The sequence below is a fragment of the Ostrea edulis genome, chromosome 1, assembly GCF_947568905.1.
Source record: "Ostrea edulis chromosome 1, xbOstEdul1.1, whole genome shotgun sequence".
Classification (NCBI taxonomy): domain Eukaryota; kingdom Metazoa; phylum Mollusca; class Bivalvia; order Ostreida; family Ostreidae; genus Ostrea; species Ostrea edulis.
Window position 1 is genome coordinate 62,428,261 of NC_079164.1, and position 14,681 is coordinate 62,442,941.

At 33.3% G+C, this 14,681-nt stretch overlaps 1 protein-coding gene across 9 annotated transcripts in view; it reads right to left on the bottom strand.

Moving 5' to 3' along the window:
• The window catches only part of LOC125648234 (uncharacterized), a 43,693-nt gene that overhangs the window by 9,961 nt on the left and 19,051 nt on the right, over window positions 1-14,681 (bottom strand). The window contains exon 1 of one of the 9 annotated variants that reach the window (XM_048875230.2): window positions 5,599-5,749. The exons of 3 other annotated variants lie outside the window; for them this stretch is intronic. The gene's annotated coding sequence lies outside the window, so the exon portion shown is untranslated. Of the gene's footprint in view, window positions 1-1,118; window positions 4,757-4,918; window positions 5,269-5,598; window positions 5,750-14,681 lie in introns of those variants that run through there. 5 more of the 9 variants (XM_048875216.2, XM_048875236.2, XM_048875212.2 and 2 more) reach the window with 5 other exon arrangements.

The following is a 14,681-nucleotide window of genomic DNA, read 5'->3' on the forward strand; positions in this document are numbered from 1 at the left end:
CTTAAAAAAATGTCCTGGAGCTGTTTGGATATGAAACAAAAATTCTCTATCTCTTTTTTGGCCCCAAATCTTGATTCTGGGCAATTGCAGGTAATATATGTTTATTAACAGGCAAATAAATTCTGAGATGGATTAAATTTTGTGGTTGTCGACAGAGGGTCCACGCGATTTCCTTTAGTTATCTGTTCATTTCTTTTTTGTAGCCAGTCCGACTTCCCCTACCTACATCCTGTCACTAGAATGACATTGTTCTTTGTTTCCAGTTTGAAATAACAATTCTCATGTGTCGACTTTCAAATGCACATAAACACATATAAAAAGATAAAAGAATGAAGCCATAAATGTTTTTCTTCTCATTTGAAGTAAAAAGAACATTGTTTTCTTTAAATCCTCCATTCATCAATGATTAATAAAACAGCATTAGGCCTGCAGGTGTGGTATACATATCCACTTGTTTTTCTACAAGTTGTTTGAACTTCATTTACTTATATGTAAATAGCTTCCTTACTTACTTTTACATGCCAATGATGGGAAAATTAATGAATTATTTCCTAAAGTATTTATAAATCATTCCAAATTGAACAGCTGATATAAAATCTTTTATCACTAACCAATATCATAAACGGTATTAGCACTAGGCTCCATATAATGAAATATAGGTACAAAATGTGAAAAAAGGAAGTCATAGTTGGAATGAACCTGTCAAGAGAAATCTGATCCCAACTGTAACTTTATGCAGTGGGAAAACCAATAGTATCCCCTTTCTAAATCACAGAAAAGGACCGCTGCTTCTGGGCTTGTCATATCTTTTATTGCATTGATGAAAATAACTTTGAAGAAAAGATAGTTAATAGAAATTTGTTATAGTAAATCTTTGAAGAAGTATTTTAAAGACTAAAATGCCCTCCAGCAATATATAGAAGATACCATATCCCTAGATTTCCTGGTCTTTCTCCCATTCAAGTATTGATGAAGTACATATTTTTACCTTTGTTTTTTATTATCAGGGAAGAGAAAAAAATTGTCACTTGAAATATTCATTTTTCATTAGTTCATGAAGAAAAGGAAATCCCCCGTAACAGTAAAATAATTGAAAACAAAACAAATAAACAACCTACCATACTGCCAGAAGACTATTACTCCACAAACATTAGAAACAAACAGTCCATCATTTGCACATGAGCGCATTCAATACCGTCTATGTAGTAAAAGGATGTTAATTTTGCAAAGTCTGTTTTCAAGGTGGGCTAAGGACCTTCCAAATCAGTGACCCAACCAAATCCAGATCCTGCAGGCCTATTATGGCTGTGTACAACACTTGAGAGGGGATGGATTATGTGTGATGCTGAATCAACAACCTGTTGTCTGTGACACTGCCGCAAGCGAGAAGGAGAAGAGTGACTGTTCCAAGTATCGCGCACAGCTAACCACAGTTTTTATCTCCCACTAATACTTTCATAGTACATCATACAAAGTACATGTTTGCACTGGTGCCTGAATTTTATCTACTCGAGATTTGAATTTCATCCCACAAACACCGACTCTAATCAGTCTACTATATTGAGTTTGACGTATCTCATATTTTATCAATAATTTCCACCTTAGCAGGTACACAGAGATACAAAAAAATTGTCATTATTATCACCACGAGCCCAATATGCCCAAAGATTTCCCCATATCCAATTCAGACACACCAGCTAACTAAGGTAAAAAAAAATCTCCCAAGACTTCGTGCTCTAACAGTTGAATTCTGAAGCATTGAAAATTTTAAGAAGGTCAACAGAATCAAGGATGTTCAAATCAGCTAAGAAGGATGTAAGGGTTTTAAGAGAATCTCCTATAAAACCACTTGGTTTCCTCCTCTTTTTCAAAAAACCAACCTTGTCACCATTTATTTCAGCCATGAAGCAGATTCCATTTCAAAATTTAAAATTCTCTCAAGTAGGTGAAAAAATTACTCTTGATTATTGACCTTTGTCTACAGAATTAAAATTTTTTACCCAAACTCACCATGATGGTCTTGACGTAAAAATTTCAAGAGGATAACCTTGCCAGTGAGTGACATATCCTTATTTTATCCAATGTTATGCAAAGTTCCTTACCCACTGACAAATTATATTCTAGAGCAGGAAGGATTAACAGTCTGGTACACAATGTAATATGAAAGCCTTAAATCTTATGAAAGCATATGCTCAGTACTTGTACTAAGTATGGAAGAATTTACATTCTTCTTTAACTGGATGCAAAGGTTTCCTGTTAAGAGCATAGACTCTCGTTGGATAGAAACTGCACCCATGGAAACACAAGTGTTTCCTTCTTGTCAACGCAAAAAATGTATGGGACTAGCATATCAGACTTTACAAAAATTTCATGTAATTTCAAGAACTATTTTTTCAAGAGATAAACACATTGTGACTGTTAAGAAGGTACTTAGGTTGTGGAATGTATTGGCAGTCTGTACAATATAGAAAACCAGAATGTCTCAAAATTACATAATATCTCCATAAAAAGATTTTGAATAAAATAGATCATTGAAGTATCAAATTCCAAATTTCAATACAATAACATCTTATGACAACAAAGTGTGATAAGTTGCTAAATATAGAAAGAATTGAGAAGAGTAAGTAGTGTGACTGCATTGTAGTTGTACCATACAGAGATTATGCAGTGTCAATAACATCTGAAAAGCGCAAGAGGGGGGAATCCATTATATAATGAGATCCTGGATAATCATAGGCAGTAATTTTGTCACCACCAACTTAGGACTCCAATATACCATCATGTGACACAATTACACAAGATCACTTCTATTTCTTACAAAAGCATTACGAACAACCAGGATCTGCCTCAAGTCGGTCACATTTGTTTACAGATCTTCAGAAACTAATTCCCTAATTACAAATGCAAAGAATTTTTCACTTTCTCTTCTTCAATGAAAATAAGATAATGTGTCTTTTTATTTATCAATTACTACCTGCCTTTAGAAAAGTTTTTAGGATATTCTTCCGGGCTCAAAATGTCATATGTCAAATTATCATTTTATACATACAAAATTTCTTTATATACAGGATACTGTGCCACACCACACTTAGAAGGTGTGTAGTTTCAGGTGACATTCTTTTCAGAAGCAGTGGTGCATTCACGTTGAACTGAAACTTCTTTGAAAACCAAGACATGGAATTCTCAAAGAATTGTTATTTCATTGGGATGCCAAATGTTTACTTTACGAAAAACTCTTGGCTTTACTTTGGAGACCTACTCAGGTGAAAATGACACCTGTAAGACATCAGCTCTCTGAACTACAAATTTTACCAAAATGTAATCTAAATCTTAATTGAAATCAAAATGAGAGACTGGGAAAGTTTTCCCCACAGGTTAAAATCAAAAGCCATGATAAAAAAAAAAAAATGTACAAACCATTTTAATCAATAGTTGTGAAAAGTGTCCAAGATTTGTAATAATAGATCCAACAAACAGGGCTCACTTTTTGGTACACAATATTAAATTCTTGGAAGGCCGAGAGAAGCTGAAACAATCCCTGTTCTTACTCTGTCAGTCTACACACACAAACTGACTGTCATTCGACTCAGGTGAGGCCGTAGAAATTGATTAGCTTAGTTCCTGTGTCATCACTAACAGCCAAAGCATTCACCCTCAAAACTAATGCCAAATTACATGATGTGCCTTGGAGCTAATTCTTAGAAGACTCAGGTGAAAGTTTCTGTGACCATCAAAGACTAATTGGTGCCTAACCTATTGGATTGATTGTACTGCCCCAGGGCATGGTTTCTGAGTGGATCAGCTAATGTTCTGATGCCGAAAAATTATTTGTAACATTCTCTCATGGTTAGAAATACCTGAGCTGTAGAGGCAGAATAGTCTCATATTGTTTATTGATACTCAGGTAAAAAGCCAAATGGGTTTTTTTGTTTTTTGTTTTTTTGCACACACCCAACATTGGTAAAAAAAAAAAAAAAAAGCTGCAGCTAAAAAAGGGAAATTACTCCTGAAAACTTATCACTACACCTGTCAAGCCAAAAAAAAAAAAGAGATGCCCATAAAAGGCTGACCTTTTTTCAGTATAACGACTCGATAGCAGTTTCACCTGGGTATTTAATTCTCACTGAATTAAAAGGTCTTTAATACAAAGTTATGAAGCAATCGGAGAAATTGCTTTAATCGACTAAAAGAAGCAACATCAAAAATTCCTTTGACATCTTTGAAGTTGGAATACAAATGCCACCCCTTGAACTTTGAAAGGTGTAAAACAGCCCACCTCTGCATCATAGAAATTAATCATTTGCTCCAGAAAAGACAGTTGGTCACATGACAATTGAGAAAGCACACGATTCCACAGCTGACACCAGAATTCTCCCCAAGGGCCGACTTTTATCATGTTGGTCTAAAGTTTGGTCGCCTCCTATGCTTTTGGCAGTTGACATTTTTTACCTATGTTTGATGTGTATGTAGAGATGCAGTGTTTTCCGTGCCAGCTACCGTGATGACAAGACAAGTCCATCACCCCCATCAAGATTCCACCAAGCACCATTTATAATCCCCCACCAGCATTGTCAACTTTTGACATCATTTAAGAATTACAATAACGACCCAGATTTTACAATTAAAATGATACATAGTACTTACTGTCTTCGAAAGTTTCATTATTTTTTGGATACACAATGCCTTCAGAATTTTATGCAGTATATTGACTTTGTTACCATAAAGCCTGTATTTATATTTATGAAATGCATACAAAGAAAACTTCCTTATTCAGACAGTAAAAAGATATGGAAATAAGTAGTTTGTAACACTACCTATGTATTGAACCATATTTTTAAAGACAAGTTTTGATGTGCAGAATATCTCGATATTCACAGAATTTTCCTACGTAGTAAAGTGTAAAAAGGTCAAAACTCACTTGCTCTTTGTTTTTTAATAGAATTCCAATACACAGTTCTGTTTAATTTATCCAGTTTGAAGCAAAAATTTCAAAAGAGATAGATTAGATCATCAATTCACCTTTTAAAATCTGCTAGGTGAAGTATTGACTCAAGAATCGTGTCGATCATTCTGTGGATTTTGTTCCAAACATTCTGAAACCTCGACAAAATAATTTCCTCATATGGAGACTTAATTCCTTGTTTTGCATTGCATTCATTCAGACCTCTATCTGAGCACAGGAAATAAGTAACTTTTTAGACTTCGGTTATCTTTAAGTTTTGAGAGCTTTACAATTATAATCATGCTATGACTGTCATATTTTATTTCATTGTGGTAGACCACAATTGGCTAGAACTTACAGGATTGTCTGTGCAATATGGAATAACAACTTCACTCCTTGTTTTAAAAATTCTAAGATATTTTGAAATTCTTTGCGAAAAAAAATTCTCCCATTCTACAACGCAACACCTTTTGATTAATCTCCAACCATTTAAATCACTATCAGCTGCTCGACTGAAATGACATCACAACATGCAGTGTCTCATTGCCCAAATATGACCTGTGTGTGATATGTCATTCCGATATAGCAGACTTCTCCTCTCAAATTCATCATTTTATATTTGTCCGATCATATCCAATTTCACATTCATCATATACCTGCCTGATGGATGATTGACACAGGTTCTTAACCCATCATAGTGTTTACACTTCATTAGGTGGAATTTTTCAACGAAGTCAACTTGGAAATGTGTAATTAGATCAGCTCTCATCCCTTGCAAAACAGAATTTCTAAATCTTCTCCACACTTTTACCAGAAGAACAGTCACACAGCTACTTGAACTTGTCTTTATTTTATCATTTAAATCTTCCTGTTTCAGACATCCTTAGATGACGAGGAATGATTCTAGAAAATCTTCTGACCTTATACATGATGTCTTTTATATACAATTCAAAACTCTTTCTTTAATCAGATAACAGTTTTTTAACAATCTGAAAATTTCAATGGTGAATTAATATTTCCTTTTTCCTTCATTTTACAATGATCATTTTTGAAGAATGAACTATCAAACCAATACTTCAGGAAGACATTCTACTAAAGTAAACCAATCTTTTTGAAAATTTGCATCTATAATTTAGGAAGCTTATTTAATTAAAATTTCCCATAGTTGTATCAATTTTGTCATTCAGTCTACAATGATAGTGCAAAAAAAAAATACACTGTCACTTAAGAATGACAGTGTACAAGTTACTGAGGACCAAATCATGACTTTTTAACACTTAAACGATCTAATCACATGCCCTGTGACATCCTTCCTTTGCCAATATCTTGACAACTGCAATATTTAAAATCTCTATATTTTAGTGATAGGAAACCTGCAGGGAGAATAAAGTTTAAATCATAAATTACCCCCAGATTTATATTTAGTAGCATCATGGTTATCAATCTCCCTAAATTTATAAACTCTTTTTCCATGCAACTCTGTTAAAATAATTATACAAATATCATTAAATAATGGTTTTGCTGGTTAGATCAATTTTCAAGTCTTCTTGCTTGATCAGTGCACACAACATTTTGTGTTTTCCATTTAAAGTTGTGAAACTTTATCATTTTGATCAAACACTTTTGACGAGTTCCCTATAATCTCCTTTTCTGATCTGAAGGAACATTATCAAAAACACTGACTTAGACAGTTCTTATGACAATCTAATTTATCAACTCATCATCTTCAATAAATGGAAAAAGTAAATCCATATTTTCCAAAGGGCATTAAACTGCGGGACTCCCGAAAGTTTGAGTGACTTTGTACCAGTAATATCAGTATTAAATCTTTATACACCTGAGAGCAAATTACCTAATGCCCATTTATTGCTAAAAAGCAAATTTGCAAGCATTTTAAGTGCTCTGTAATTGATTTTTGTTAAGGAAAGTAATTCATTTGATTCTAAAACAAAGCCATATTATATACATGGTTTTTAATAAATGATATTAGCCCTCAGAAAACATTACAGCAAGGCATCTTAAAAAGCTTTTTAACCACCAAATTTTCCCCGGTACTAAAAGGAAAGAATTAAACACACCTTACTTTTTGGCAAATCCAGGTCTAGACACTCCTAAAACTTCAATATCAAAATTGAATTCCAATCATCCTGCTTATCAAGTTTTTCAAGTATCAGGTAGAAAAAATGGCCACCTACAGGAAATTTGGTGCAAAGAGCAGACGGCAAGACAAACATGAAATAGTTGGTTACACCTGCATGATAGCACCAAGACGGGTCCAAACCGTGGTCAATTATCAGGAATTTATCTTGGAGACCTCGACATGTTTGGAGCTACATATCCCCCCCCAAATAAATCAACCATTCTCAAGAGGTCTGATTTGCAAAATAGAGTCAATGTTTAATAACAAGATACAAAGGTGCAATCAAAGTAGTATGGTTTGATAAAAAGGATGTTCTGATTTTGTCAAAAAGTTGCAGAAAATTCAGCAAGACAGCATCGAAACTTTCCTTTCTTCTATTACTTCAGTAAAGTTCACATTCTGTTGGTTTAATTTGCTAAATCATTGTACATTGATACAATCCATGAACTCTCCTCTAAGAGTTGACTTTCCTTTAAGGAATTCTTCTTAAGTTTACAGCAATTACTTTTAATGGAAATAAGTTTAAAGACACAAGCAGAGTGAAATGTAAAATCTTATTTTATGGCATTATGAATCATTTTGCCTGAATATCAAAGACACAGGATCTCTTTATGTTTGTTGGGGGGTAAATCATTCAAGCGGACATCTTTCTCCAAAATCTTCCATTTTGATGTTCTTCATGACTCCAGGCATATGTACGTGTCAGAGTCCAAAAACACACATTTATTAAATTCTGGCTACAGATCACTTCACTTCAGTCTTGCTGAAAAGGGCAAAGAGACTGAGCCAACATTTTAACATTCAAAATTCTAAACAGCCTTGGAACAAGAATTTTTGCTGGTCCAATAAAATATGATCCACTTCATGATCACACTGTTTGGTCTTTGGGACTTCCAGCTTATGGGTATAACTATATTTTCTTTAAAATTTTCATAGAAGAAACCCTTTTCCAAAAAAAAAAACATTGACAAGATATATTCAAATTATTCCTACAGAGTATTTCACTTCAGAGAATTAACAATTTTCCCTCCCCAATGTTAACTTCTAATAGAGGTCGTCTTTAGCATTATTTCACTTTACATCAAAATTGTCAGACCATGATTCAATTTTCGCCTTACATATCATGTGACCAAAATCCAATAACCCACTATGTGCCAGCCTAATTTACATTCCATAGAGTATCTGCAAAAGTGGTAACATGTTTTACAGATATTATTCACAAATTGGCTTTTTCCATGGGACACGTATCACCAAATAAGTCAATACTGGATGGCACCAGCTTGGAACTATAGATTTTTCGAAAATTTATGAATTTATTCAACTATGAATCACTCTGAATGGCACAAACTTACAAAGCTCTCTGTTGAAAAAAAAAAACTCTTCCTGAATAAAATGTTAAAACCTTTATCTTCGACTTAAAAAAAATATACAACTTTTATTTCTTTTGCATGCAAGTCAGGAAAATCTTTTCATAAAGTATATTGTGATTGTAATTAACCACTTCCAAAATCTGTCTAATTAACAAGTTTATGAGCATCATAGGAACATTAGCGAACAAAGTGTCAGCAAAGAGGATGTTGAAATTAGGAGGAACTAAGCAATTAAGAATCAATATAATAAACTAAAATGAAGAAATCCCTTTTATTATCTATATGTTCCAATAAATAAATAGTAATTGTAATTGATAACTAAGTCCATTAGAAACAATTTTTCTTACATGTCATATAGATTCATGATAAATTTCAGTTCTTTAAAAGCAGAGATACGTACATAAAACATCCCTTGTTAAAACACCATTTTAAGATGTGTGTGACAGGCAGAGATGTCACGAGACGAACGGTGCCGTGATGCTTAAAAAGTAAAATGTACTGAAATTTTATGGGAAAGATTTGCTGTTGCCATTCAATTCCCAGGAAAACTAACTGGTCATACACCTTTCATACTAAAGTGCAAAAAAGCCTCCAACAATTATGATTCTTGTTAAATATTTCATTTCTTCTTTGGTTTCGGTCATTCACTTTGCCATGGAAAAAACTAAGTGACCAATGAATGCGGTACCTCATTTGGTATAATGATTTGTGGTATAAATCCAAAGAAAACCCCACACATTACATCAGCAGACTACATACTGCTATTTTGTCCCCATGAGTCATATCTTTTTCACATCCTGTGTTTGGGAATCTGCACCTTTATTTAAAGACTCACCCAAATTCTCACATCTTTTACAACTCAAAACCTTTAAATACCCAGACTAGTTTGGTTACCTTGTAAATTTTCACCTGTGTAGTGTTGCCCCTTTCTTGTTCTCAACTGCAGTCCAAAAATTTGACTTTCAAATTTTAAACTTCCAAATTCTTAGACTCACTGAGACAGTTGGTGCAATCATTAACAAAATACTTTGCTTCCTTAGTTTTCTTATCAATGTTTTAAAAAGAAAAACTTTATCTCAGGGCAGATTAATGATGTATTGATCTTCTCTCCTGCTTATCATAAAGCCATGACAGAATAAGAATCTGGAGACCTGTACCCCTTAACTGTGGAGTATTTCAAAGATACCACAAAGTCCCCCATGTTATATACAGGGGTACATAAAACACTCTCCTAGCACAGCCATAAAGATTTGTGATTCCTTGAACACCCACTCTTGGGGAACTGATAAGAATATGAATAACTAGGTACCCAATCAACTAAATTCCGTAAGTTTATGTCTTGGTACCCTAACTTCCCCTTTGGTAAAGTTGCACATTTCTTTGAATCGATGTCAGAATATTGATAAACATATCAATAGTTACCCTACCATTTTCATGTATTATGATCAGTACTGTATGCAATCTTTCTTCTTTTTGGGGAGAAGTTCATTCACTGCTGTTTAAAATACAAAGTTTCAATGAAAGATATCTAGTTATTTTTTGCAGATTGGTTATCTTGTGTGCAGTGTGGTGCTACTTGATTAAAATTTTAAAACAAGTTTAAGATGTACTTAAAGTTTAATTAATACAGTGGTTTAACACGCTTTTTACTTTAATCCCAACATCCACTTCTCTTCCCAGTTTTGGTTCTTCATAATTATCTGTAGTGCATTAAAATCTCTTTGAAAATAAATGGCACAATAGAAATAAATTTTATGGATTTTAATTTGTAAATTTATTTACCATACATAAACCTTTGTCAGTGTGATTTATAAGCTCTTGTGATTCAATGCTTTGATTTTATGTCTGTGTACGAGGTCCATTTGCAAAGTTCCCAGAGACTCTAGATGTTAGGATTTTTACGACTCCCATTCTCTTTAAATGGCAAACTGAATTTTAACACAAAAGAGATGGAAACTAGACTCCAATCAAAATGTTACCGAGCATATATATACATATAGATAGTTCCAAACCAAAAATTATCTCGACATTTATAAAAAAAAAAAAATATCTTTTTATACATTTTTTAAAAAAAAAGTTGCTGTCTAAAATTTCCTGAAAAACTTTCGATTAAAAAATTGTGGCATTTGCAAGTTTGGTTGCAAATTTAAAAATTCAACATCTTTAAAAGAAAACTAAGAAAACTACTTAGACAAATAGAAGCTGTTGTCAAATTGTCACATGGTAATTGGATCTCCCTGTTACGGCCTGAGGTACCTGGGAACACTACGGCAGCCATTGTCCCTAAACCATTGTGTGAACCTTTTCAGATTTGGCATCTAACAGGGGAAATTGGTATGGTCTGAACAAAACACAGTCTTTGTGGAACAACAAATGCTTCAATTTGTCATTTAGTCATGTGAAAAAAGAATCTCTTTTCAGACTGAAAAAAAGTTACCATGAGAATTTTAATCTCTTCCAAAGACACTTTGTCTAAATGCTAAAACCCAAAGAGAAAATGAATTTATGATTAAAATTATTACCATTCAAAGATTTTTCCATTTGATGTGATTGAACATTGCAGAAATTTATAGCTGTATAATTTTATAACTTAATATTCTTGGCATTTAATCCAATAGGAGAAGGCATTCTGAAGATTTATAGGGTCATAGAGTCTTCCATCTCTTTCAAATCTTCCAGAAATAGATTCTTGAGAGACTTAGTTCCAGTTTGCTTGTATAACATATAACATTTCACAAATGCATTACATTTTTAGAGTAGAATTAATTTCAATATCATTAACTTATTTCAAGAAGAATCAGTTCTTCTTTATCAATTCTGTTCTAGACTTCATCCTCTAAATGACTTTCAGAGAATAAATTCTTGTATGTAACTATGAAACCATCCTACATTGGCATAAAATTCCTCCACCCATTGAGAAGCATTTTTCAATTTGGAGATATTTCATATGTCTCTCCATATACATATTATCTCAACTTCAAATATGTACCAGTTGGCACCAGATATACAAATTATAATTCCTTTACAGAAAGTTGGCTTTCTCATGAAAAAACGTTGCCTGTTTCTTATCATGACAAAAACATATATCTATGTGTGCAACATTTCCATCCAGACAAGAACAGTAGTATATTATATGTCATTTCTTCCTTTATATAATACACCTGACTTTTTTAAACATTCTTGACTTAAAACACCTTTGTTTTCTCTCATGGTTGAATTAAACAAGACATTCTTTTGGAATCCTTTACCATATCAGATTCCACCAAACTTGCAATGTACCACATATTTTTCAATAGGTACCTATTTTGGTGACCTAAGTTGAAAGGTTTGTCTAGAATGTTTCCAGTGGAGATACGCATCTCAGTGTTACAGAGTCATTTTACTTGATGAATTCAATGTAAGGAAATTGTGTAAGAAAATTTATGTATGATTCTGGTACTGTATTATCTGATAATCTTAAAAATTCCAAATTTGCATTGCCTTAAGAAGAAGACAAATGTTATCTTATTGAAAGTTTTAAAAACATGGTCCCTTTTTCCATTTCTTTAAGTAATGTTGTCAACTTTGGTAACTAATAGTTTAGTTTGCATAGTAAATTTTTGCACTTCTGCAGTGTATCCTTAACATATCAGAAAAGTGGCACACCTGCAAGAATGTTTAAAAACCTCATAGAAAGTCAAGCTGGAAACTAAAACTGAGTAAAAGACGTTCTGGACTGCATTCACTGAAGTTCCATTGGTGTAGAGTTCCAGGCTTTGCATGTCTTGCCTGATGTTTAAGAGTAAAATCATTCTGCTGCACAGGCCAGAAGAATCTGGGGGGGCGATCGCTGTGGTTATTAAATACAGGATGTGGATTCTTCAAACACAATGGCCAAATACAGGAATTTAAAAGTTGACTTTCAGGGTAGTCATAAAGAGGCTTTATTCTTGATCTGGTTCTCAGAGACTAGTTTGAACAATACATTCTATCAGAACATCAAGAATCATAATAAACAACAGCAACTGCACGCAAAAAGTCCGAGAACTTTTAAGTTTGGCATAAATTATAAAAACAGGTGAGATTTAAAATGAAAAAGACCTAGAGACATATGAAATCAATGGGTCTGAAACATTCATTAAAGCCACAGAGTTGAACAGGACTCTTAAGGCTATCAGTATAAAAACCCAATTATACAGAATATATATCCAAAATTTTAGTACAGGGGAAAAATAGCAAGTCTTCAGGATATTTATGTACCTTAGACAAGTGACCTGCTGAACTCTCAATACATTTTGCCAATTTCCATTTTGGAGAGCTGAACATGGAAAGTAGAATGGATTTATTATCAAAGCCACTCAGGTAGAAATAATGCAGTCTTTTTATGAAAAGGACAAATTCCATCAAAAATTAAGAATTTGGCAGCATTCAAATGAGAGGATCAGATTGTTCTTCTAAGATATATGTCATATATAGAATTTCAGGATTCTTTTTAATTGTGAAATTAATACTATTAGTAATCACAAAGTACTCATTAGCAACTATTACTGCTTAACCATCATATAGGAAGTGGCTACATTAAATGTGATTTTAAAAAAATGAAAATATGAACTTTATCTTTTGCCTCACAAAAAATGAAATTGATGATTAAAAGGAATAAACTTACCATGCTCTTTAATGCCATTGATAAATCAAGATGTGGCATCACTTTTGGCTGTCACAGATGTACAGGTAAAATACTAGAGTGTCGTCTGCTATTTAAACTCCCAGGTCCACAGTCCGTCTGTTTCAGAATGAAGAACCACAGCTTGTTTTTGTCTGGGAGAAAAAGACCTGGAGAGATGTGTTGAACGATCACCTAATCCACGTAGAAATGACACTAACCGATTCCCCTGAATACCTGGCACAATAAAACCATCCACCAATAGGAACCCAGATTGCAAGATTAAGGTGTTTTCATAAAGCCATGAAAAAATGTCCCTACTTTTCTTTGATTCTTTTCACACCTCACAGAATTTAACGCCAGCTCGAAGATGCTAGCATTCCAAGTAAAACCAAATCTAAACTTTCTTCTGGTGAAAAAATATCATTACCACATTTAAACTTTTGTCAGTTTTTAAAAGCACATCTGCATAAAAATTAAGAACGAGTTTTGTTTGAAACACTTGAAAATCTTTGAAAGGTCTTTTAATGATGATGTGGGTGAATGAAGGAAAAGAATACTCTTTTTCTCTTGGGAGAAACAGAGGCAAACTTTTTCTCAGGTAAAGAAAAAAGTGATACATCAAAAAATGGAAGGGGTCTGGTAGTGCTTAATTCCTGATGGGCTATTGTCCTTTAATTCCCCATGCAAGAAAGCCAGACTTAAGAACTCCCAGCATTGGTCAACAAGAGAACTACACTATTAATATTCTCTTTCACTTTAAAAGATTTAATCATGGAATGCCAGGTTCCCAGGTAATAAAAAGACGCCATTGTCCCCATCTGATTTTCCAAAGGTATGGTTAGTCTTACAGTGCCATTGTATGATTTATGAACCTGGAGAGTTGTCAAGGGCCTTTTTTGGGTGATAAATCTGCTAGTGAGGATTCCTGCTGGTGTCTTTCCTACTTGTTGCATAAAAAGACTTCTTATCTTGATATTTGTTATTCTATTGTACTTTATTTTCCAATAATCTCTCATTTTTACCTCACATGAAGGGTAATTTCAATAATCAGTTGTTTTTTTAATTTCATAAATTTTTAGCATATATATTAATTTTTATAATTGTTGTAAAAGAGTTTTCATTTCAAAATGCTGTTAAACAAATTTTTATTGATTAAAAGTCATTATAAATTGTGAATATCTTGGATTTTTAAGTCCAAATTTCTTGATGATTTTTAAATCTAATTAATACTGAAACTCAGAAAATAACCAATATTCAATGATTCTTAGATGCATTTATGTTAAATATTTCAATTAGGTAGCAGACTTCCAATTTGTGAAACAGCAAAAACATGATATTTAAAGACAAAATACAAACTTGGTTTAATACCTGTTATCATTACAGATTTAAAATTTTGCAAAATCTACTGGAAAAATCTTTTCCATCGAGTCATGCTTGAGAGGATATAATTAGCAGGAAAGGCTCCGGAAGAGACCTCGGCACAGGATTTGAGAGTGTGCCAGCATTTGAATATAACCAACCATACAGGCCTCAAGGTATCCCACTCATGCACAGAGCCCATATTGTTTTTCAAATCAGAGAAAG